At 41.2% G+C, this 26,636-nt stretch overlaps 1 protein-coding gene across 15 annotated transcripts in view; it reads right to left on the minus strand.

Moving 5' to 3' along the window:
* Positions 1-24,683, minus strand: part of LOC134213828 (protein turtle) — a 141,813-nt gene extending 117,130 nt beyond the window's left edge. For 3 of the 15 annotated variants that reach the window (XM_062693218.1, XM_062693205.1, XM_062693204.1), the window contains exon 1: positions 9,684-10,746. The gene's annotated coding sequence lies outside the window, so the exon portion shown is untranslated. Of the gene's footprint in view, positions 1-9,683; positions 10,795-24,261; positions 24,282-24,551 lie in introns of those variants that run through there. The other 12 variants (XR_009979545.1, XM_062693219.1, XM_062693213.1 and 9 more) reach the window with 11 other exon arrangements.
* Positions 24,684-26,636: the final 1,953 nt, after the last annotated feature.

The following is a 26,636-nucleotide window of genomic DNA, read 5'->3' on the forward strand; positions in this document are numbered from 1 at the left end:
AGGATTTGGTTCCGATACGGTTGGCGATGCTGGTCGTTGTTGGAAATCCTTGAACCTTTGCAAAGCTGCTGGCTCAAATGTGGTCTCTGGAACGACAACTTCATCAAAGGGATAAATCCCAGCTTTTCTGAATCCACTTTTGATGACCTGCGGACTAAGTTCCTTCCAGACTCGGGAAATTATGGTCGAAAACACTTATTTCGACATCTTCACGCCGTAGTTTCTGCGCTGCCATCTGATAACAGCGTTGTCGTATTCCTGTTTCAGCGGCTTGAAAACACAGAGATCCATTGGCTGTAGAAGGTGGCTGGTGTGCGGGGGAAGCTTCAAAATGACAACGTTTTCTTTCAAAGCCAACTCGATGATGTCCAGCGAAACATGTGAGGAATGACCATCATAAATCAATACCACTGGACGAGCTTTTCCAATTCCAGTCAGAAAACTTCGTCGGAAATAATTGGAAAAAATACTGCTCTCCATCCAACCATTTTCAGTAGCAGCATACGTCATGCCAGAGAATTTATCTTTTACCTTAGCCATCCAGCTGTCCCATAGATTTTTGCCTCGGAAGATGATAAGTGGACCAAGCTTGTCTCTGAACGCATTTCCTCCCATGAGAACAGTGTAGTTTTCACTTCCGGGGCCTGAAGTCAGCCTGTGAGCAGCCCTTCCCTTGGCACCGACCACTTTGATGCGACTCGATATTGTAGATTCTCTCTGGAGGAACGTTACGGGTAACCTCTTTGAATAGCTGAAAATATTCGGAGATCACGAACGGATCAGCAGCTCGTTTCCTGACAACTTCGACCGACTGTGGCTTTTTGTGGGATAGTCCGTGCCGTCGTTTGAAATTCAGAAAGTAGTCGTCACCTAGAATGTCGTCTTGAAAGGCGTCTTGATAGAGTTTTTCTTCAAAAACTGAGCCATATCAAAAATTATTTCTCTTTTGCTAAGACCGTATCCCCACTTCTCCATAGTCTTGATACAAGATGCCATCCTTGCTTCCACTTCGAAGGAAATGGCAGTAGATCTGCCTCTGGAGCTGCTTTTAATTCCGCCCCCACCCTTGATGTGCTGGAACACAGTAGGTTTGGGTATGTTGTAGAAACGAGCCGATTCTGCTAGTGACATTCGGTTGTCCCGCACGGCAGCTGCAGCGTCATTCAGTGCTTCCTTAGAATATGTGGACAACGTTTTACGGATGTATTTACGAACCATGTTGAATTCTGGATTGAAACATTACTTTTAATTGCAAGAATGACGTTTTGATTCGTTGGCTCAAATTGCTCCGCATTACTCATTTCTATTTGCCCCGATAGGATGAAAATTCGGAGCAATTTGAAACGCACAAAATATAAGGAATTAACCATTTCTTCCATCGATTTTTCATAAGCATTAAGCTTGTATAACATTGAATGATGACTTACCGTGAAAATTTGATGAAAAAATACTTTCAAACAATATTAAAAGACCTTGTAAAAGACTTATTTTATTGGCAAACTTAAAAGGTGGGTTGAATTTTACAAAGGACTAAAAGTAAACAATGGCATGAAGTGGGTTTAGTAGTTGAAATCTTCCGGGAATGACAGTTAAAAGGTGCGTTTAGGGGATCCGTATGTTTAAAAAAAATAACCAGAGCATTCGGCCATTTCCGGTGTAAATTACAGCTTCCGTTTCAACTTGCCCCGGTGTACCTTACAAAAGGAAGATCAATAAATCAGTTGGCTGACATTTTCACCATAGCTTTTGCTCCTCCATAGAGCGAGGTAAGCCCCAAAACAAGGACGCAGCGATTTTCACCAGAACTTACGTGAAGAGGTATGTACACACATAATGTTTTTACCCGGGATCTCAGCCAAATGATGAACTTTTACCGAGATTCGCACAGCCGTGCCCCAGCAAACATGTTTTTTGCCGAGATTTCTGTCAAAATTGCTGAAAATCAGCAAATATTTTGCCGAAAATCAGCTAACAAACGCCATTTTTACTGAAATATCAGTTTTTTATTTTGCTGGCGCACGGCTGTGCTGATTTTTGCCGAGCTGCAGAAATAAAAACTAAGTGTGTAGATGTCATGAAGGCCATTAGATGATAACAAAAATTCTGTGGCCTAGGCAAGAATATTAACTGCACCCGAAGGGCACACAAGGGCGAGATGATCGTCGCCCTTAAGCAGGATACTGCACAAAAGAGTTCTGCATAGTACAAAAAAAAGTTCTGGGTAATGGGCTCAGACCAGAACCCTATGCCCATTAGAGGTAAATCAGTGTAAAGAGCTGGATGAGGGTTGTAGAGTTCCCGTAGCGTAGTTAGCTACACGTTCGCCTTATAAGCGGATGGCCATGGGTTCGATTCTCAGCCTCCCAACAACACTTCGACCAGTCCCCGGAAGATGAACACAGCGAATGTGCTATGGTCATCAACCAGTAGATGAGACACCTCTTCAGATATATTCATCAAAAATCGTATCCCGAATAAGGTTGCCGAATAAGGAATAATGGGTTCTCACAATGGACTACTCTTGATGGACAGACTAAGCTGGGACAGTTCAAAGCGTGCAACGATCACCTCTACGATGTCGATAAAGACGAGGTGAATCAATCGGTAATAAACAACAATAAGATTATGATTACGACCGTGTTAGTACAAATAGACGCTGTACTAGAATGATTTAGTAATAGGGCAGTAGACAGTATTGTAGGCCAGGAAATAAACACAAATAAAAGGAATAAAAAACGGATGAGGCAACCGCGGTAGGTGATTTAGTCAACGCACTGAGGATCAGTGTAGGGTTAAGATTCAGGACACTGTGATTTAGTTACGCAAGAGCTATGCGAGCATTCAGGTGGCCTCATTCCATTCCTCTGCTGGATAAGGGTAATTTACGATAGGATGCTCCAGTGAGTATACTCCAACCACTTCAAGCCTGTTACGAGTGTTTCAGCTACGAACATAAGTCCTATTTATGCATGTAAGTGACCAGATCTTAGAAAGCTCTACCGGTGATGTGGTGCCGAGAGCTAAAAATCCCACATCTGTCAAACCGCACCGGAGTGAAACTTTCCAATTCAAACCCAGTTTATACATCAAGCTTCCTACAAGACTTCTAGGACTACTGAAGGCTTCCGAGCCTCTTGACTTCTTGACATTGCGAGCCTCTTGAAGAGACACTTCCGAACCATATGAAAGGAGGCTCCCGAGCCTTTTGCAAGGAGGCTTACGACCTGCATGGAAGAAGGCTTTCGACACGTGTAGAAGAAGGCTTCCAGCCTCTGCCTCGAGGTACCTGAGAAGAAAAGAAAGCCTTTATGCTTCTCAAAAGAAGCCTTCTGAACCTTTAAATTCAAGATTTGAGCTCAGACGCACATTCTCTTTTTTTCAACTTTTTTTTCGAACTGGTAGATTGCGTTTGAAGTTTTTTCTGATCTTTCATTCAACAGCCCGTCAGCTGGTTGTGGTGGGCAGAAGTATAGATTTTATTAATTGTGATAAAAGGTCACTAATTTTGCGGAAAGATCTTTACTCGTGATTCCTTTCAGAATTTCAGCTCATACTGTTGATAGAGGCTGTTTTTTGCACTCAATTGAAAGAACTGACGCACTATAAAGTACATTACGGAGAAGAAGAATATGGAAAGCCTGAAAAATCTTATACAAATTTCAGATGTTCGGGTCAATAAATTCCTACTCTGAAATGGGTCGAACGAGCACTGACTGGCGCTTGAACCTAGCTATTTAACACTGTAAAGAATTAAATAACTTTACAGAACTCGTAGCTTCCGGGAAAGCACAACGGAAATGGAGTTACGATCAAGAAGAATATCACCCATGCGATCGCCCGAAGAGGGAGCCCCTACTGGAGCTGGTCCTGAGACGGGGACAGAGCGAGCGGCCAGCGGCTAGAGGTAGGAGAGGTGCAACAGCGACCCTCTAGTCCTCGGGCTCAACCCGTACCGCAAAGTCAGAACAGAAACGGTAGCAGAGGAAATCACCACGCCAATGCTGCACCTGCTGATGTTGCTGTGGTTGATCGACGTCAATCACTCACGTTAGCGAGCCACCGACGCAACGGATCATGTGGACGAGGGAGGTGAATCAGTGATCCGTTGCTACTACGTTTGCACCAGGATGGAGATGGATTTTTCCGGCAGACCGGCGATGCTGGAGATGTTCAACGAGAGGCTCCCTCAGTTTGCACCCCAGCTTGACCAGTACAAGTTGTACATTCGCCAGAGAGCTATTATGTTACATAATATGCTGAGTCCAGAAGACGTAAAGTACATGGAGAGGGAAGTGCAGAGGGAATTAGGAGAGGAGGAGGAGGCAAGATCGAGCGATACGTCGAGAAGGAGTTCTGCTGGGTTGGATGCATCAATCGCAAGTAACCATCGCGATTCGATTGCACTCACCGCTCCAGAACCAACAGTGGAATTGCAACGATAGCAATTGAAAGACGAACTAGCCACACAGTTCCGTGGGACAGACCGCATGTCTCGGTATCGGATACCCAAATTGCAGTACTCCTATCGGTTGACGAGTGCAGTAAGCATCCTTAATCAGGATATTTTACCACGGTAATTGGAACCCGTAGAGAACCTTGAGGAGCTGCAGTTTATCGTGTATTCGGCTGCAATGGCTGCTGCAAGGACGTTGGGATTACGAAAGGGCCCGCAAGGTGAGAGTGATGGACGCGCACGCCCCAAAGTACAAAAGCCCGCGTAGATGCGACGTCTAGAGACCCGCATCGCCACACTGCTGTTAAAGTTTGTTCGATTAACATAGGGGAATCGATCAAAGAGGCTAGTTCGGAATGTTACTAAAATTGTGAAACCCACAGAGCTCCAGATCTCACCGAGGCGAATATAACTGAGATCCTCGACACCCATGTACAGCGGTTGAGTGCTCTTGCTAAACGATTGCAACGTTAAACGATTGCAACGAGAAAAACCGAAGATTCTACATCAATGAAAGGGAGTTCTACAACACAATGCGAAATGACAAAGCCGACTTTGGCGAAGGCCTTCCGGAGATTAGAGGAATCACGCAGTTTTGGTCCAATCTGTGGGAGAACCCCGTCATACACAACGGCGATGGGGTGTGGATGGCAGAAGAAGAGCGATATTGTGGTGAAATTGGAGACATGACCGCTATCAACGTGACCGCCCAAGACATACGTGAGGCTACCCGGTATACCAGGAATTGGGCTGCACCAGGACTAGTATAAGAAACTCACAACGGTCCACGGGCGGATGCCGGAATGCTACAACACGATACTAGATAACCCCGGGCAGCTACCGAAATTCATCATCATTCATTATTCATCATTCGGAACACTTTGAACCCAGCCAAGTCCAGACCAATAACGTGCCTTTCGAGTCTGTACAAAGTGCTGTCATCGATAATAGCGATGAGGGTGCAGAACCATTGCGACGCCTAAAACCTGATGACCGAGGAACACACAGGTTGTCGACGCAACACACGAGGCTGCAAGGATCAGGTCATCATTGATGCAGTCGTTTTTGGGCAAGCCAACCACAAGCAAACAAAACTGAGCATGGCGTACATCGACTAGAAAAAAGCATACAACTCAGTACCTCATTCGTACCTCCTTAAGGTACTGCAGTTGTATAAGATAGACGGTAACGACATCAGGCTAATACAGCACACTATGGGGATGTGGAGCACATCCCTACACATTACCGATGGAGGAAAGGTGTTACGGTCCAGGACTCTCAGCATCAGGAGGGGCATATTCCAAGGCGATACCTTTAGTCCTCTATGGTTTGCCTATAGACACTATAGGTTCCATAGACGAGCGCAGGAACGGTTGGGTCATTTCGATTAAGTGTGTTTTTTCACTTTTTCACAGTGTACCACGTGAATTTGACGTCACACGCTCCGTTGCTTGGATTGCAATCGTGACGTCATGCTCGTTTGGCTACACTAACTGACAGATCGTTTGGCTACACTCGCCTTCGCCTCAGCTCGTCTATGGAACTTATAGTGTCTATAGTTCTAGATCAACATTTGAAAAGGGCGTAACAGCCAAAATTTATTCCTTCTGATTCTTCGTCCACATATAAAGCTTTATATGTAGACGAAGAATCAGAAGGAATAAATTTTGGCTGTTACGCCCTTTTCAAATGTTGGTCTAGAGTTTTGCCTTGCCATGAACCCTCTTAGCAGAACACCCAACCAACACAACTATGACTATCATTTGAAGAGTGGGGAAAAGAGTACAAACATTACCCACACCTTTTTTATGGACGACTTGAAGCTGTCAGAATCTGTGGAGAAGCTGCTCCAATTTCTGCAGCTTGTAGCGGTATTCAATAACGACATCCGATGGAGTTTGGAATCGATAAATATCGATCCATACATCTACACCGGGGTCACCTGGTGGATACCGATAGTTTCCACGTCAACGAACAGGAAGAGATTCGAAACATGGTCGAAGCAACTGAAGGGAATTCGCCACACGATGATCAAGAGGAACTACAGGAAAGTTCTTGCATCGTGTCAATAGTATTTTTAAGAGCCTCTTATCAACCGGCAACAAAGTGAAGACGATAAACACGTTTGCCGTGCCCTTGTTGACGTCCAGTTTCGGACTGGTGAAGTGGATCAAGACTGACTTGGAGGCGTCAGAACGAGCAGTACGAGTGGCGTTCACTAAGCACCGCATGCGCCATCCAAAATCGTCCATTGAGAGAGCCACCCTGGCACGTACAGTAGGAGGAAGTGGCGTTACCGATAACCAAGCACTATGTGTTTCTCAGATCCAGCAGTTGTAGAGATACTTCATGGAGAGCCAGAACTGACACGAAATCTATCGCGCTGTATGTGAAGCTGACCACGGGATCAGTGCCCTGCATCTGACGCAGGAGGACTATCAGCTGAATTGCGATACCAAACTGTCGACGAGATAATCGCATCGTGGAAGCAGAAGAAGTTGCATGGGACGCACCCCCATCAACTGGAATATATCGATAAAGTGGCGTCGAATACGTGGGTGCGGGGTGAACTCTTCTCAGAAACAAAAGGATTCATCGAGCATATCGTGTCCGGGGGTTCAGCCTTAGCTGATTCAGCCTATCTCGGTCGCCATAACGAAGTAGCTAAGATTGTGCACCTATAGCTTGCTTTAAACCACAACTTGGTCAACCAATTTGTCGCCTACTACAAATATGTGCCTGACCCGGTTCAGGAAAATAGTTTCGTGAAGCTGTACTGAGATCGCGAGATCATAACCGATGTCCTTATTCGTGCCAATTGACCCGATATTGTGGTCTACGATAAAAGGATGAAGCGGATAACCCTCATCCATATTGCTGTACCGCTAGACCATAATGTCCAAACAACATTCTCCACCAAGATAACGAAGTACCACGACATGGCGGAGGAGTTGAAGCAAACGTGGCACCTAAAGGACGTGCGTTATCTCAGCAACAGGAATCATCCCGAAATCTCTTCTGAGATCTTCAGGAAAGCTGGAACATCTTATAACCTGCATAGTATCCAAAAGACAGTGGTTGTTGGAACTTGCAGCATCGTCAAAAGATTCCTGAACCACCACAACTAACACATCCAGTGCAAACGCTATTATAGGATTTTAAATCAATCAGTGAATGAGATCCACAGAGCCTAATCCCCTTTGGCATTTAGATTGCCCGGAGTAGGTGAAAATTCCCAGCACGTTTGCTGAGGTAGTGCAAAAACAGTAGCATGTTGAATAATTCATAATTTCTACTTCGTAAGTTACAAGAACTTGTTATCCTTATTGAATTTTTAGTCAGATTCTATAGCATGCGCCACATTCTTATGGACAAAAGTGAAGACAACTACCGTTGCACAGGAAAACTTTTGGCAAATTTTGACTTACTATTAAGAGAAGACAGTCCAGAATGATTTTAACCTCGCATTTTCAGAGTTACCGATCTCAACTAAGAAGGAACGAATAACTGTCATCTTTTTATTTCATCTTTTTTGCGTCGCAGCAAGCGTGGAACCAAATATGACAGCTGCTCGTTGCTTCATTATTGAAAGTGGTGCCCGAGGTGAAATAACATTGGATTCCGAAAAGTTCGTCCTTAAGAGAAGTGCAAAGCGAGTTTACTTTAAAATTGAATTATCGTCCACTAGGACACATTTTACTACATGGATGATGATTTTCAAGAGTCCATACACCCAACCAGCGGTTGTTAGAATTTCTAACAATTCTGTATAAGAATCTACCAAAACCTGTATAAGAACTGGGCATATGCGAAATTGCTAGATTCTTATACAAATATTGTATATAATATAGTGGTTCCTAAGTTTACAGAGGCCGCACGCTTATTATAAAAGGGTTTAAAGGATGAGGAGTCTTTTTTTTTTGTTACGTTTTCTTCGAATGTTGCAAAAAACAAAGAATTCAGTCAGTAATTAGCATACCGCACAATAGAAGCCCCGGGGTAAAAAGTAGCCAGTTTGTAAATAATCAATTTAAAATGCTGAATGGATACGAATTTGATGTACTAAAAAGGCCTTTCCGGCCTTAGCCTGAGTAAACTAAGATCCAAATTCAAAGTGATAAGTTGATTTAAACGTATAAAAATCCAATTTCTTCGAATCGTAGAGTTTCATAGGTTCCATCCCAAGTAACATTTTTGGTTTAAAATCGATTTTAAAAACCATTATTTGCTCTAAAGACATTTAAGTATAAAACTAAAATGTTACTGTGGAGTCTTTCCTTTTAATTTTCTTAAATAAAATGTGGGGGGTACCATAGGTTGCTGTTCTAAAGCACAGGAAGGACCAATAATTCCAGATATAGGTTCAACGAGAGATAAATTTCCGCTTACCACTCAGGGAACCACAAAGCGAACCAGATGGACGTCGCATGTTGAACCTAAGCTACTCGAACAGTGAGGAATTGTCCGTTATGTGTAATGCGTCCATGCCCAAGAAGAATAATCCAAAGGTAGACCATCAAACGGCAGCTGGTGAGACAACACGATTACGGAACTTCAGAGAAATTAATTCGAAGCTCGGAAAAAAATACAACGTACTAGTACTTTGGAAGCCAGATTTAAACGAAGGCAGATCTACAAGAGAGCTAGTAAAAATCTGGATTTATTGAGGTGGAAGAGTAAAGTGCTGTCCAGAAGTTCGTTTCTGAATGGATCCATTCTACGGAAATAAGCAAATGTTATTCTGTTATTAATTCTTCTTTAAACAGTTAATAGTTTACTGAATCTAGTCAAATGACTATTAATTTGGAGTTTGGACAAAAAACTTTCTGAGCTGTCGAAAATATTTCCGAGGAACGCAATCAACCTGAAAAATCCTTTCCGCTATGTAACAATCATATGGCATCGAAATGCGATACTAATTACATTTTACGTAATAATCAATACGAAACACATGAATCGAATTCAATAAGGAAAATCGCTCTCACCAAACGGACCCACCCCCGAACAAAGTTCAAACATATCGACTATCGCATGCGGAAGACGAAAAAAAAAAGAGTCATGTAGTAGGATCTCTCGACACGTCAGCCTCCAAAGACACAAATAAAACTTCATACGGGGAATCAAATTACAGCCTCCGCGCCACCCGCAGAACCAAAGGGCACCAGCAATGTAAGTCAATCTGAACGGATGCCCTCCCCGAAACGGACGTGATGGCAGGTTGAGTACTCACCTTTGCAGTAGTAACGCCCGAACGGATTATTTTCTAGTTCCTCATCAAAAGCCTTAGAGCTGCTACCGCACCGTGCTGCTGCCGATTTCGTGTGAAATTTAAATCCTTTTATCCTGCGAGCAGGCGACCGTCCGAGCACAAACACCACGGGGGCGGGTGAGAATGAGAGAACACAACTCCACCGAACACTTGACTATTGCAACATTATTATGTGGGTATGCTCGAATCCTTGCTTACAGCCCGCACTTTAGATCTCCTGTTCGATCTGTGTTCTCGCACAACTCGGCAAACAGGAATAACAACAGGACGAACGCGTGAGAGAACTTGAGAGCACTAGAGGGGCCTCTGTGTCGTGTAATCCTTTGCACTCCCTAATTGCGTCCTTTCGTTGTATTCGATGGGCTTTTGCTCTCCTGGCTGGTACTGGGACTTCTTCGGTCGCGATTGTATGGGTGTATTTTCGCTGTGAACTTTTTTTCCACCTTTAACGATGTTCTTTTTTTCATTCACTTGATATTCGATTTTTCACCTTTGATTTCTTGCTCTTGCTTCAGCGATTTTTCACCATTCACCTGTGATCAGCACTTTTTTCGCTAGCTAAGCTCGTTAGACGACTGCAGCAAACACTTAATTGTAGCACATTAATAACACATTTTTCTCCGTTCCGTTCCTCTTTGCAGTGAAAATCGCACAATTCCTGCTTACTTGGGCAAAATCCTTTGATCTTACACAATCGTAAGCTGGAAGTAGGCACATCCCAATTTACTAGGCAATGTCATATGGACTGCTGCAAAGTTGCTTAGCCTAGCAAAAAGGGTCCTGCACGTCTGTTTCCTTCAATTCCAGATTTTGCTCCAGGGACTTCAACTGACTATCGATGTCCGAAAAACGTGTATGTTCCCAAAACAGATTTCCTTACAGTTTTGAATTTGATCCCAATAGCAGTTATCGATGGGTTGATGAAAATGAAAATTTTTAACACACCCGTTTTGTGTTAGCCACAGTGAACCACGGAGCAGAACCGAGAAACCGAGAATCCAGTGGGAAAGTAGACGAGCGACTGTTCCGAGAGATTCTCCGGAAGGCTTCTCGAGCTCGAATTCGATTTCTGAATGCGATGTTCATGCGGCGTCAGTGTCGTAGTGCCCGCTATGCTGATATGATGGTGTTGTGCGGTCCGACGCTTGAGGTGCAAACGAGGACAGCATACCTTTATTAGAGAGAAGCATCGCAGCATCAACATCGAGCGCAATGTTGCTTGCGCTTTGGTGGGCGCTGCTTCGTAGGGCCATGTGTGAGTAGGCAAGTCAGTCAGTCAGTCAGTCAGCTCGAATGCGAATTTGTTTGAGAGCGGCTGTTATACATTGCGTGAGAGAGGATGCGATTTTACCTTAACTACGTAAATAGTGCTGGTGGTTGTGGGGTGTTTGCATACTTTACTACACTTTTCGCAGAGCCCTAGGAGTTAATGTTGACATGAAGAGAGAATGTCTATGCTGTGGATGCGTACTTATAGTTACATCGGATGGTAAAAGAATTGCGATAGATGACGCAAAACTAGTGAAGACAAATTTCGGAACCTTCGGGTGTTTATAATACATTATACCAATTCATTTAGTATAAATGATTTTCATTTATTAAATACCGTTGTTTAATATCAACCAAGTTTGAATGTTTTCACATCAAATCAAAAATAATTTTGTTTTCCTTTTTTCTGGATATAATGATTTTTTCCCAACATCCAGCATCCTAATATGTATTAGAACAAAATAATACAAAAAGATTTCTTCTTTTTCAATGACTCTGCATTTCAACTGGAAATTGGCCTGCTTTTACCTTAGTATTTTATTAGCATTTCCTCAGTAATTAATTGAAAGCTTTTTTATGCCCGTTATTGACTGAGTATGTATCTTGTGTGGCAAGTACAATAGATACACTATTCCCAGGGAGTCGAGAATGTTTCCAACCTGAAAACATCCTGTGCTGGCCTGTGCTCGCAAGGCTAATGGAGACCCAAAAATGATTTCTATTTAATACAAAACCGTGACCTCCTTTTTCATTGTTTATGTCTGAGTCATTTTGAAATTAGGTTTCAAGGGAATCCAATCCAACGACGTCTTGCAATCTCTTAGATCATTTGGTATTTGTTGATCAATCTAAAATGAATCATAAAATAGTAAGAAATCGGCTGTTGACTGCCGCAAGTTGATTAAAAACGAAAATTCAGAGATTATTTAGTCACGAAATAGAGATGTTATTTGCTTGTTTAATGTTCATATTTAAGGAAGAATGCCAAATGATTTCGACAATCCGATATGTTCGTGTTCCCTTTTATGTTTTTTAGAGGAACTTGGGACTCCTTAGAAGCAACATGGATTTGGATGTAAAAAGTAGGTACAAATAGGAAACATCAGAAGAATTGTTCGTCTCGGATCAACTCTCTCCTGTATAAAATCATGTTACTAATTCATTATTGCCAATAGTCTAATTTATTTTCAAGAATACGCATTTCCAAACACTAATAGCTTAGCTTAGCTTAGACTTAGACTGACTGTACGCACTTCCAAACACTAATAGCAACAAAACCAAAGAAAGAATCTTTGGAACAAATTTCACTTTTTATGAACGACGCAATCATATTCAATTCCTGTCAACCACTTGCGACGGGCCGCCGCTCGTACCGATACTGACGCCATTAAATTACAGTCTCAAAGTCTTGCGAGAAAACCATCTGGATGCCAAAAATTTGCTACAGTCACAGTACAGGCCTTTTACTTACTTCCGAATATATTAGTAGCCATGACAAGAACCAATTTATTTTCAATGAAGTGCTTCCAGTAGAAGCATAAGTACTAGAACGCTAGTGGTGCTGTAGTCATTAAAAATATTTTGCCAAATTAAGCTTTAACAAGCATTAACTTCCGACACATGTTTTGCACTTTGGATAAAGGAACCAATTACATTTTCTATCACTAAAAAACAAAGTTAACGTTTCGTGGGAAAATTTTACTTTGTGCCGACGAAATCCAAATCGTTGCAGACGGCACATTAGTAATAAACTTCTGCAGCAACCACCCACCGACATCTGATGCTCGGACCGAGGCTGACACCATAATTCTGATTCCGACGTCAAATGATTATGCTTTGTTCTATAAAAAAAAGTTTATTGATTGATTTTCATTGGCTTTTATCGGTGAGATCGAACTACCTAAGCTCAAAGTGGAAGGGAGCATGTTCACAAAGCACGATGAAGCACAGAATTGAAAGTTATCACAAGCGAGCGACACGTATGAAATTGTAGGGGAATTGTTGTTTTCCCTCATATTTACCGTCATTAAGATGGCCGTAACAAAACTAGATCTAAAATTATGTAGGTTAGGCGAAAAAAGTTTCAAAATAGTGTATGGGAAGGTCGGAAAAACCGGAAATTTCCACATTTTGAAGAAATATCTAACATTTTGGTGAGGCAAAACGCCCTAGTGGCACTAACCTACAATGTACTTGCGTCTCCACGCACTAGCCATGCCAGAATGCTGATTCGCCGACTCGTGGTGCTTTGTTCCCTAGGAGCTGCCAGCTAAAAGGCGTTTAGCCTCATGTAAATATTGTCAATATGATTGAGATTTTTGACAATTTTTGAATGGCATCAACTAGCTACCTTGTTTAACTGTTGCATAATGTAAAAATTCCCACGAATAGCGTTACAAATAAGACTATAAAGCAGTGTATGCTTAGCTAGGGCATATTGCCCCCCTTTCCCTATAGAAGTTGAAACGTAAGCAGAGGGCCATTGAAGAACAACACGAAATTGAAATCGCGTTTAGCCTCATGTAAATATTGTCAATATGATTGAGATTTTTGACAATTTTTGAATGGCATCAACTAGCTACCTTGTTTAACTGTTGCATAATGTAAAAATTCCCACGAATAGCGTTACAAATAAGACTATAAAGCAGTGTTTGCTTAGCTAGGGCATATTGCCCCCCTTCCCCTATAGAAGTTGAAACGTAAGCAGAGGGCCATTGAAGAACAACACGAAATTGAAATCGCTGTTATTTTGTCTAACGTCCACCAAGGAACGGCTTGGCTGATAGCGTGGGAACTATCTTACCAAGACATGCTGGCGAATGACGAGCGCATACGAAACACGGGTCTTTTTATACATAGGGAAAACGAAGCAGTGGGCCAAAACATCAATCCGATGTCCGTGTTGGGGATGCATGAACGGGATTCATTGTTTCTGAAATTTCTCCTAGGTTTGGGTCCTCTCCTAGGTCCGAACCAGCACCTTTCCCTTTTTACAGGACAAAATCTAGTTCGGAAAGCGTGAAGGGCTGGTTGTAGTCCGCTGTCCTCTGGTACTTGGAACTTCCGAATTTCCGAGGCTGGAACGGTGAGCTTTTTGCCTTTCTCGTACAACAAAGTTGAACCGAAATGCTATCATTTCACTCCGAAAATGAACTTTTTATAGAAGCTTCGGAAACCCATAGTGTTATATAACAATCGACTCAGCTCGACGAACTGAGCACATATATGTCCGTCTGTTCGTGTGTATGAGTGTGCACAAAAGTTTAGAAAAACATTAGACAACTTTTCGTATAGTAATCTTTAATCGATTCTCTCGCAACAAGTTTTATTCGACAGGGGACAAAGTCTTGTTCATCACTATTGAAATTAATAACGATCGATCTTTTCGTTTAAAAGTTATGAAGAAAATGGTACATCGAACCATATAAGCCCCATATAAGGTTGGTGTCTTGACTAAATGCGAGACGGGCAGTATCACTACCCGGTAAATTAAAATTGTGTTTTCTTCATGGATCCGGGTATTCCTGATACGAACATTGTTTACTTGGTTGACCGTTCACAACAAAGGTCGGATCCTGCTGGACCGTGCCGTTGATAGATAGGGTGATACCCTTAGTCTTCCGCTTACGCTGGAAACAGTTGACTCGCATCCACAGCTCTGTTGCCGATTGCTCGCTGCTGATCCCGTCTAGGAAATTGGCCCACGATCTCTCTTTGGTCTCGCGTAGTGTATGCCTGCATTCATTTCTGGCGGTCTGGTACTCAACGCGGATGTTATCCAGGAGGGGGCTGTCAGCTGAGAGACACTTTCTCGCCTTCTTGAGCGCATGGAGTGTTTTACGACGGAATTTAACGGGTGTCGTCAATAGATATTTTAGTTACTAGATAAAGATTGTCGCTGTCGTCGCTGTCTGGAACATCTTTTGCTGGCGAGGATAGGGGAGCTAAATGTCAAAGAAGGAAAATCCATACGGTTTGACAGCTTAGTACCCAACATGATCCGGACAGCAGAACAAAGGGAACCGAAGCGACAATCTTTATCTAGTAACTAAAATATCTTTTGTGTCGTCGCATCACACCACCAAATGCGTGGATCTTCGGCTCGGGTTGGTTCTGGTTTGCCGGATGGTGAACTGCGTAACTCGAAAGATGGTGTTTGATAGTTCCACGACCGTGGACGGCGGATGTGCCTCCAACTTGCGTTCAATCTTCAGCTGATACCTGCTCTAGCCTAGTGCTGATTCACCTCCCAGAGCTTATCCGGAGTCAAATCCCTCGCCAAAATCAGCTTCAGATGCCCTTGAAGAGGAGGTATAGCTTCACCGTCCGGGTAGGATGAGGGCATTGGAGCCAAATCTTCGCTGGTGTAGCTTATCGTATAGTTCAGATGACGACGTCTTGAGTACGCACAACACATGCCGAGGAAGGTGGGTCGTAGGGTAGAACTGTTATCGCTATCGACACCTCGAGGCATAGCAGAGAAGAGTAGAGTGAGCATCCAAGTCAGTCTCACGTGGTATGTTAGAGGCGAGCACCCAAGTGTCATGTCAGAAGTGAGAACCTAAGTAAGTGTGTCAGAGCTTGTGTCAGAAGGAATGGCTGGGTGTGCTAGAGTGAGCACCCAAATAAGTCTCAAATCAGGTGGGAAGGTGAGCATCCAAGTTAGACTCATACGGGATGAGTGCTGTGTGAGCTTGAATGAGCGATTACATTAAGTACTGCGTATCGTAATGCTTGGAGGGAGTTCCTGAGGGGATCAGGGTATTAGTAGAGAGGGTACCACAAGTAACCTTCTGCTACATGGGTGGGTTTAGTGGGTCGGCCTTCTGTCAACCCCACTCCCTGAGTGATAATTTCAGGTATCTTTTTGCAGATTTGCCTACTTCTGTCTATAAAAAAAATGGATGACAACGTCTCCAGTCTCAGTGCTGGGAAGGTATCCCAGCTTTCAACTCCAGATTTTTATTATTCTGAAAAACCTCTAAGAATTGTCGCGTCGCGGTGATGACTTACGGGTGATTCGGCAGGTTCCGTTATTGATTAGCAACACTAGAATCTTGTTCCGCTCCATCTTGATTCCAAAGCTTCTCCATACATATGTTAGGATTCAAATACTTTTATAAAATGAATAGAAGCAAAGTAAATCGCGTTCCGTGAAGGCAATAAAGAATGTCAAAGAAAACATGTTAGTAGTGCTAGTGCAAAAGTAGATGCACCATGCGTCTCCATTCATACAACACAATTCTCCGTATTAGGAATTAGTTTTTATGCCTGGAACATAAGAAAATGGCTTTCACGTAATTAGTGTATGCTGCCCCATAGGGTTCGTGTCAAAATCATTAGCGTAAATAAGGTGGATGGGGGCTGGGAGATGGAGGTGACGCTGGCCCTTCCCAGACCCCTGAAATTTTGAAAACGGTTTTCCAATATAACTTGAACTCCTGTATCTAAACATATATTCCTGTTTTGATCGTTACCTTCGTTTGTATACTAGGAGCCGTTATAAAAACACGTTGACAATTTTTCGATGATTCAAACCTTCTTCCGAAAACAATTTAATATTTTTCATGAACATTGATCTAAAAGAAGTCTTTTACTTTTCATTCGTTTGGTTTAGAAAGCTTTAAATATAAAGCTTTGTTATGGCGTAGGAGTGTTTGAAGCAGATACCGTAAGGACTGAAACAACCACAAAATGTATACACTAAAGAACGTTACGCAACAGGGGGGGCAGTTTTATTGATTATAGTATGAAAGACCCTCGAACGGAAGGGTCCAGGTAAGCATCTTTCCAGCTATTATTACCTTTTAGAAGTCTGCTACCGATTCTTATTATATCCTTATACATTGAATTGTTCAAATGTCAATAAGTTTCTTAAAATCGACCAGTCAACTAGTGTTCACAATTCTTATGCTAAGATAGACTTTTGGTGAAATCTCAATTGGTTGAAATTTAGGTGTGCTTCAAATCGATTTAGTGTTTTTGGCATAATTTTGTCCCTAAAAAAGTCGTTACTCTGAGTGCGATGAAGGAAATTTATTGCAACAACAACTAAATGAAAGCCATACATATCCTCGAAAACTTTGTAGAACATGGTGTTAAAATCGGAATAGATCTTTTACGCGTTTCAACGGATTTCGTCCTTCGAGGTACTCAAAAATCAACATTTTTCATTAATAAAAGGCCTATGAAATCTACATCCAGATATTTTTTTGGATTGAATTTGTCGGTAAGTTGCAGCTACACATTCATTTTAGTATAGCACGGTATTAAATCTTAAGGAAGTGTCAAATAAAAATAGTAGAAAATTGAGGAGTTAATTCACATTTTAATTTGCTTATTACAAAGACCTGCACGCTGGTACACATTTCCATCGAGCAAATTACCATTGCTTTTCAATGATCGTCATCAAATATGTTTGGTTGGGACCTGAACTGCCGCTAACCGCAAGTCAGACTTATCTGTATATGGACGCCATGTCCAGATAAGTCTGACTTGCGATTAGCGGCAGTGAAATGTTGAGACAAAGCAATCATTGGTGACTTGGTAGATTGTCATTCAATTTTAACATCATGCTGCAACGGCTAGCGTATTTGGTGCAGTTGGTAGGGCGTTCGGCTGATAATCGAATCGCACAGAAATTAAACAAACATTTTGTTTGTCAACTTTTTAAAGAATCTTCTTGATATGGAAATGCAGCTAATATCATCTTCCAAACCTAAACGTACATGTTCATAATATAATTAGAGGCGGAAGTACAAATCTACTTCTATATAGAAATCTTCATGCCTGCCATACTATCAACTTTCTGTACTTTCGCCTCTAATTCTCGCGCTTAGTTTCATAGGGGCGTAACTGTATTGATCGATTTCTCTTCGTCGATGTTTTCTTTTTATTATTGTACCGAATTGCGCTAGTTTGTTGATGATTTAATGGTTTGGTGTGATAAAGGATGATCGTATCTTGCACCAGAATCAATAATCACGGTTGAAGCTTTGAAAACAATTGAGTTATTAACAAATTATAAAATCGATTAAGAGAAATCGATCAATACAGTTACGCCCCTATGAAACTAAGCGCGAGAATTATATCATGAACATGTACGTCTAAGTTTGAAAGAAGATGTTAGCATTTTGCAATTCCATATCAAGAAGTAACAAACTCATCTCATTAATTAAAACGATGATGTTACAATTGATGTTACAAACAATTGCTCTTGTCAGATTCTTTTAAAAAATTGCCAAACATAATTTTTGCTCAATTTTTTGTACGATTCGATTCATGACACTTTGATTATCAGCCGAACGCCCTACCAACTGCACCAAATACGCTAGCCGTTGCAGCATTCCATTATGTTAAAATTGAATGACAATCTACCAAGTCACCAATGCTTGCTTTATATCAACATTTCAGGTCCCGAGCCGTAGCGTGGACTCCCAGCGCCCTTGGCGAAACCGTTATTAGGCGCCCCTTACTTTCATACGTGTTCAAAACAAACATCATCAGCTGGGATTAAAATCAATTGGCCTGGGTCCCTTCTCATTGTTCGATCACGGGATTAAGAAAGCGGGCTATTTGAATAAGGTGGAGGCTTTGGAAGCTGATATTTACAATCGGAAAATCATCTTCGATGAATGGAGATGGAAAAATGGGAAATTGGGTAGATGGCTATATTCAATTCGCCCGCAGATGTCGAAAAGTCCATGGTTCAAAAAATTGAATATGGGACAAGACTTCATTCAAACTGTGTGTCATCTAATGTCCAATCACTATACTCCAAATGCACATCTTTTCAGAGTGAGGCTCTGGGAAGGCAATTTCTGTGTTTGCGGCGAGGATTATCAAGATATTGATCACGTCGTGAGCGTGGCCCCAGAACTGCGCTAAAGAAAGATCCCCGGGTCCGATGAAAACAACCAAAGCCTATTAGGAAAGTGTTGGTAGGACTTGATCTCGATTATATGTCCCTTGTTCACCAATTTTTGGGAGTTACTGATGTAAAACTGTAATCATGGTCCGCCCATCCTCTTGCCTGCCGTACCCAATCACGAATGTCTTCCTCTTGTTGTCCATTTTAATGTCTGTCGTTTCCCTTCCATATGTATTCCTCTCGTCAATGGCGTAGCCACGGGGGTGGTTTTGGGCATAATTCAAACAAACTCACAATCTCTATTTCCGAGTATCTATTATTTAAAAACGGTTCAGTTATCTTAGTCATGAACAAAAATTATACGCGGTTTATTACAGTCTACTCTGTGTTTCGCCTTTGGCGTATTGAAGTACTCATCTAGGGCTTCTTCCCCAGAAACTTGGTCCAAAATGCTTTTCAATTGTATTTCCTGTTCAATTCAAGTATCCAAACGCGTAAAAAAAACTCGATTAGATTTTTCACAGTTTCTCATAGTTCTGAATTTCGGCGCCCCCCTAAGGCATGGCGCCCTTGGCGGGAGCCAACCTGGCCAACCACACGCTACGCCGCTGGGTCCCAATCAAAAATATTTGATGACGATCATTGAAAAGTAATGGTAACTTGTTCGATGGAAAGGCTTACCTGCGTGGAAGTCTAGACTGAAAGCTTTGTAATAAGGCAATCAATTAAGCAAATAAAAATGTGAATCAATCAATTCTACTATTTTTATTTGATAAGGTTTAATACCGTGCTATACTAAAATGAATGTGTAGCTGCAACTTACCAACAAATTCAATCCAAAAAAATATTTGTATGTAGATTTCATAGGCCTTTTATCAATGAAAAATGTTGATTTTTGAGTATCTCGAAGGACGAAATCTGTTGAAACGCGTAGAAGATCTGTGCCGCTTATAACACAATGCTCTACAAAGTTTTCGAGGATATGTATGGCTTTCATTTAGTTGTTGTTGCAATGAATTTCCTTAATCACACTCAGAGTTACGATTTTTTTTAGGGACAAAATTATGCCAAAAAACACTAAATCGATTTGAAGCACACCTAAATTTCAACCAATTGAGCTGAAATTTTCACCAGAAGTCTATCTTAGCATAAGAATTGTAAATATCAGTTGACCGGTCGATTTTAAGAAACTTTTTGAAATTTGATTAGATGTAATATACATATTTCGATGCCCAATAACCATGTTTCATGCAAACTTGGTTTCAGAAACTTTATTGTGATCAAATCTGGTCACATATAAGTTGTGGCAACTGACTTTGATCATGTGTGCTACTCGGACGTGTTCTAAATCGACCTCAACAGTAAGGCCGCCTTCATTGTCTCGTATGTACTTGACTCGACTCGAGGTACGAGACACTGAAAACCGCATTACTATTGAGGTCGAAATACGGATCTGTAAAGTTACAATCAAGTGGCGGAATGTAATGGAAGTACTAACTCGTCTTAGGGGCCGTACACGTTATTACGTAAGCATTTATGGGGAGGAGTTGCAATTTTCTTACGTGCCGTATAAACAGAAAACAATTATGTAGTATGGAAACAATATCACATGCAAGGAGAAGGAGTCCAAAAACCAATAACATCCTCTACAAAATAAGTGTACGACCCCTTATGACAAGTGAAGTTCTAAATAACTTCATTGCATGTTAGACTCAGATTCCCTCTTTTATGGCTGTAAATTCCCACTGGAATTTAGATAACTTTTGAGCTTAGTATTCTATTAGCACCTATTAACATTACCTCAGTTAATAATTAAAAACTTTTCTATGCCCGCCATTGCTTGGGTTGTACTCCGTTTGTCATCATGTACATCAATACATGACAATTGGAAACAAGGCTGTACGGCGTGGCAAATCTATATACCTAATGAGATGATTAAATCTTCTGCAGAAATCGATATATTAGAAAAAAAATCTGTCTAACTTAAGGCGAAACGAAATTCGTCGGGTCTGCTAGTATCTAATAAAATAGTTTTAGCAAAATAGCCAAATTGTAAGTACTCAATTACAATTTTGCTTTTCTTCCCTTGCATATGCTATTGCTGCCGCAGGTAGAATGTTTGTAATCTTATCTGCAACACAACTTCCAACGATGGCCGAATGGGTCGACATTTTTGGCCATTTGACACGTTCGGCCAAATGACCCTTCCTGCCAAACGACCACTTTGACCGTTAGACATTTTGTGTCAAATAACCTGTTCGGCACAACCGATGGGAAGGGCCGTTTGGCCTTTTGACCGTAGTCCACAAAGCCGAAAGTTGTTTAGCCGAATATGTGATTTGGCCGAACAAACCATTAGGCCGAAAATGTAATTTTGCTGAAATGGGTATACGGCCGAAAATGTCGTTCGGTCGGTCTGGTCATGTGGTTGGGAAAGTAGTTAGGCCAGGAGTTTGGCCAATGAAGTCATTTGGACGAAAATGCCTTTTAGCCGAAATGGTCGTTAGGCAGAAAGGGCCATTCGGCTGAAAATCCAATTTGGTTAAAAATGGCGCTCATTGTTAAAGGATCAACTGAACAACATTTTCAAGAGTATGTCCTTTTACGACACTTTTTGATAAATTTTCCGCGGAAACTGCGAAGAATATTCAGTAGAATTTCGGTAGAGTATTTCTCCCGAAGAACATCCGACGAAATTCCGGAGAATTTTACGTGAAAATTACACGATTTAGTACTACCCCATTTTATTCCACCTCTTGATTGTAGCTTTACAGTAAGGCCGTGCCTCGTACTTGACTCAACTGGCAAGTAAGTTGTGGCATTTTTAAATTTAGTATGTAAATCAGTTACTTGTTTTGGATTTCAAAATTTGGTTGGTCGGCAAACGACGTATGATAAGGGCTTTCCCTGGTGTCTATATCTGGAACCTACGCAAGCTTGCGCGACCTACTTCTTGAAAATGCATTTTTTTCAAATAGTAGAAATTCACAACAAGCGAGCCCTGCTGTCCAAAGTCCAACCCTCAAAATAAATCTGCTCTTAGGTTTTACATCATTTACATCCACTAAAAAGCTCAAAATAATTTTCTATATCATTTACATGTTTACAAAATAATAATTTGTGAATCCCCCTCAAGAGTCTACGTGGTTTATGGACAGCCCCATATGAAAAAATATGTGGGGAAAAAAATCCGCGGACCAAATTCCCGAGGTGTGAGGCTACCTTATAGGTACGACTGCGACTCTGCTTCCGTGTCTTGTTCATAACATAACAATCGCTCTGCGATGTTATTCGCCCTTAAGGGCAGTCATTTCCCTCAAACCTCGGTCAGTCGAATACAATGTGCTCTGGAGTCTTATCTACGTTAACACATGCCGATTTGAAGGATGACGACGCATGGCCATACCAGTGCAGAAATTGGTTTAACCGGCCGTGTCCGCACAGGAACTTTGTGAGATAAAAGTTCAACTTAGATCAGCACCATTTTAGTTCTGTGGTAAGCCAGCTTCACTCCATTCATCCAGATTTCAACTACGTCCATCACCGCCGCCATCAGTCTCTTCCAGTGACTGAGCGGCTGACATCAGCTGCGAGTTCGACGCCTTCGGGCAGCTTCAGCATAAGCTACATCAAACATTGGGCCGACTATGGATCTTTGTGCGACACCCGCCGTAACCTTGAACGATTTCTGTCCCTATTATGTTTCGTAAAAAGGATTCAGTTCTGGCCTCCCAGCTGGCACTGTGAAACGCGTTTTTGACGTTAATCGTTACTACTGCGCAGAATCAGATACCCTAACTTTTTTCTTGGACGACCTCTCTGCAACTTTAAGATCTGGATCGCAGCAAGCATCGAACGCGCGTGGATGTGTTTTTCATTTTTAGCTGTCTAATTTTTTGTTGATATTTTTTTCAATTCGGCTGGAAAAGGGCTTGAAGAAAGTTTTAGTAACAAAGTTTAGTGTAAGGTATCAGGAAAGTGATAGTTTTTTTATTGTTATACGTTCCAACAGTGATTCGGCTAAAGTGATTTTTTTACGCATAAAATCGCTAGATTTCAAGTGGAGTTCGCGCGGACCGATTTTGTTGTGCTGTGCGGAAACCAATCAGTCGTGTTGTCGTGTTACACGAACAGATAGTTCGCGCGAGATAGTTTGTGTGGTTGAAATAAAAACGTTGTTGGATGTAAAACGTTCGCGCGATTATCGAAACATCATATTCTGTTATAAAGAATAAATTAAAAAGAAAGTGAAACCACCAGTGCAGGTCAGCGTAAGGTTGGTTGGGAAAATATGGTAAGCTTTATTGTAAAATTGTGATTCAAAAATAATGCTTTCTATCACTATCACTAAATACACGCCAGAATCAAATAGATTAAATTTTGATTAAATTTTTTAAATTTTTGAACTTCAGATATCATTATGATATGTGGGTGTAATCATGCGGGGCTTATTGTACACGAATATAGCTTCGGAATGCATGCGTTCTTGAAATGGGCTATAGGAGTTGCAATAGAGCTATCACCTTCTAGCTCCCGGATCTAAGATTCTTGCAATTATATAAATAAAATGGTTGCACGAATATTCTATCCATAATGCCACTGCCAGACAGTGGGAGTTAGATTGTAAACACACACACACACACACACACACAAAATAATAATTTGTGAAGTTCAACTGAACTCACCAAATATTATTTTACTTTGTCAAAATTTTCCAAAACTTTCCCTCAGTAAGCGTTTGAAGACGCGCTCCATATAGCGCCACAGTGCAGTAAATCATCATTTTATTGATGAGTGAAACGAAGGCTTGCAAGGGATTTCAACGAAAAATTACAAGCGACGAACTCAATTTTAAAAACCAAACTTCTTCGTAATGTCGCAAAAATTAATTCACTTACAAATTTAACTCATCCAGAGGAATTTAATATCTACTTTTCCACTTCATTTAGTTCTATTATTATGTATTATGTCAACAAAAAAGTATTTTGAAGGTTTATTCAGTATTTTGTTTTTACTTGCAACTTTAAATGGCTTGAGCAAATCTGTACTTGGAATAACATACAAAATACTGAAGACTATCTCACAGTTGAGACCGAAATTTGCAAAAACGTTAGAACTAGACAAATATGTATTTCAACATCAACAATAACGCCGTTTTCAGTAGCTTGCCTCAACTTAAAAGATATGAATGCTACTTGCAAAACCCCTATTCTATGCCACAAGCACAAATCGAAATTTATCATTTGTCATCATTTTTTTTCCAACGCAGAACATCGCATGTACATTCCACGAAACATTGCACAAGTATTGAAAACTTCGCAAATAATTTAGACTGTACAGTTTGTTCTCTACAACAAGACACTTATATTCACGCTCGTTCTTATCACCAATTCTTATCACCTTCAGCAGCCACCTGGCAGCACTGTACCAAAATATATGTTGACCATTATTTTCGTTCCATCGCGAAACACTGCTCTCTCCTGTATTCTGGTTTCTCGCAACTTCACGGTTCTCCAGACTCCACACAAAACAAGCATAAACAGACCACGGTTGGAGAGTGCTCCACCGAAGAATCCACAACACCACCAACACCAGCTCAGCCCACATTCAGCTCACAAACGATGTGTGAATGTGCAAAGATTTTTCTTGTCTCACTCGATGGACCCAGATTTTGACCAATAAAAAATCACCCAAATTCTATCGCCAATTTTCCGCCATGCATTCGTTCTAAACGATTCAACTCCACCGCAAACGAATTCGTACGACCTTGGAACACACTTTGCGCGCACTTTGGGGCCGAATTTCATTCAGAAAACCACTCAAAATAAGCCACTTTAACGGAGCCAGATGTCGCTGACATTACCATTCGGTAGGAATTCTACGGCACTCTTCTGGTCTTTGCCACTTCAAAATCGAAGCGAAGTTCTCTCACCTCACGCTTCCAAAGGTATGTCTCACGTTAAATAGCAGTACAGTCCAGTCTGCTCAGTGGGTCCAACCGAACCCACCTAGCAGTTTGGGGCGAAAAACTGGTTTTTGGCTGCGGACAGGGCGGCTGGTTCTGGTTTCTTTCTTTCGGTCGGTATTTATTTTTTGCGCGACTACTAAACTAACGAACTTATGCGGGATGGGGTCGGATGCTTTTGTGGCACTATTCGTCGCTGCCGATGACGATGATTGTGTCGCCAAAGCGTGGTCACCCTCGGCGGTCATGGAAAATACCTTTGGCACGCGTTGCTGCAAACGCGAAGTTGACAAAAAGGAATGCCATGCAATTGGGACTGGAGAAGAATCGAAAAATACGGGGCATGTCTTTCGTCGCGGAATTGAGGGGCTTATGCTGTGCTTCACGCGCGTCTCGAATGCAATGTTTTGGACGCCTAAACGGTATTTATGCTACTGAGCTTGCGGTCCAGCTGGACGATGCAGGAGATGTGTCTGAATTGCTTTTGGGAGAAACCGTTAGGTTTGCTGTCTTTTGAGATCGTGGTTAGGGTGTGTTTCATGCATTTTATAAAAACTTGACTGCTAAACTGATATATTTTGCGCCTCCATTTGTACTTACGTTGCATTTGATAAACATTTCAGGATTATTATTTATCAGATAGAGTTAATGCTCTTTGAATTCGTAGCATATACCGTAATACGGGGGAGCTTTGATCGCCGTAACATTGATCACTTTAACCATTTTCAAGAAATGAATAAATTATTATTTTCTGTTATTACAAGTAGGGTAACGGTACCAATAGTGGAGGTATTAGTAGATCCACAAAAGAAAATATTTAAAAAAAAATTGATAATTATGGGAAATTTACTGCTTTATTATCTAAGTCAATAGATAAACTAATAAATTTGCTAACAAAAATGAGATAGATGTCATTTAATATCAACAATTACCAGAAATTGCTTGCACCACTATGGGTACACCGTTCCTTTAGTGGCGGTAAAAATTAATGTTGGTTCCTATAGTCCATAGTGCTATCCATTGGTTTCTTATGAGACTCGCCACTATTGGTAAAGTTGCACCACTATAGGTGCAAGGGAGACAATTTTGTTAAGGAAAATCATTGTTTTCAATAGTTTATCAAGCGAAATCTTAAGGTAAGTTGCATTTAACAGGATATTCAAAGTACGACGCATCAACTGAAACCATCGTAAAGTGTATAAATATGATAAATCTCATTAAAACCCCACTACCTCCACTATTGGTGCTACCTCCACTAAGGGTACGGTTACCCTACTTATTGTGAGTTAGGTATCCTAATCTTGACTAAATTTGCTGCTGAATGATATAACCTTCGAATGAATTTGTATTTATTTTCCGCCAACATTAATTTTTTAACTCACAGCAAGCCAATAAGCAATCAAAACAAATATAATTTAAAAAAAATTCACCTAGCGGCGATGATGCCTTTCTCGTGCATTGTTTTGTATATTCTTTGCTTTAATTACTACACAGATAGAAAAAGTTGTTGAAATTTACACGAAAGTAATGCACATAAAGGGAATGCCAAAAAGAGCGTAAATTTAATCGATTTTATCGCCTGAATGTATGCAATTTCCATTGCATTATGTCACTTTTTATACAAATAAGTGTCATAATGCTATGTAAATTGCATACATTTAGGGCGAACTTGTTGGAAAAGATCCATGTACGCCCAGAATAGTGTAATTTTCCACGTCTTTATTATTTACGCGTCAATTACTTTTCATTATTTTTTTCTGTGTATGCATTGCCACCATTCTTGAAAAATCAGTTTTTTTTTCGGTCTATA

This window comes from Armigeres subalbatus, chromosome 2 (genome assembly GCF_024139115.2).
Source record: "Armigeres subalbatus isolate Guangzhou_Male chromosome 2, GZ_Asu_2, whole genome shotgun sequence".
Lineage (NCBI taxonomy): Eukaryota > Metazoa > Arthropoda > Insecta > Diptera > Culicidae > Armigeres > Armigeres subalbatus.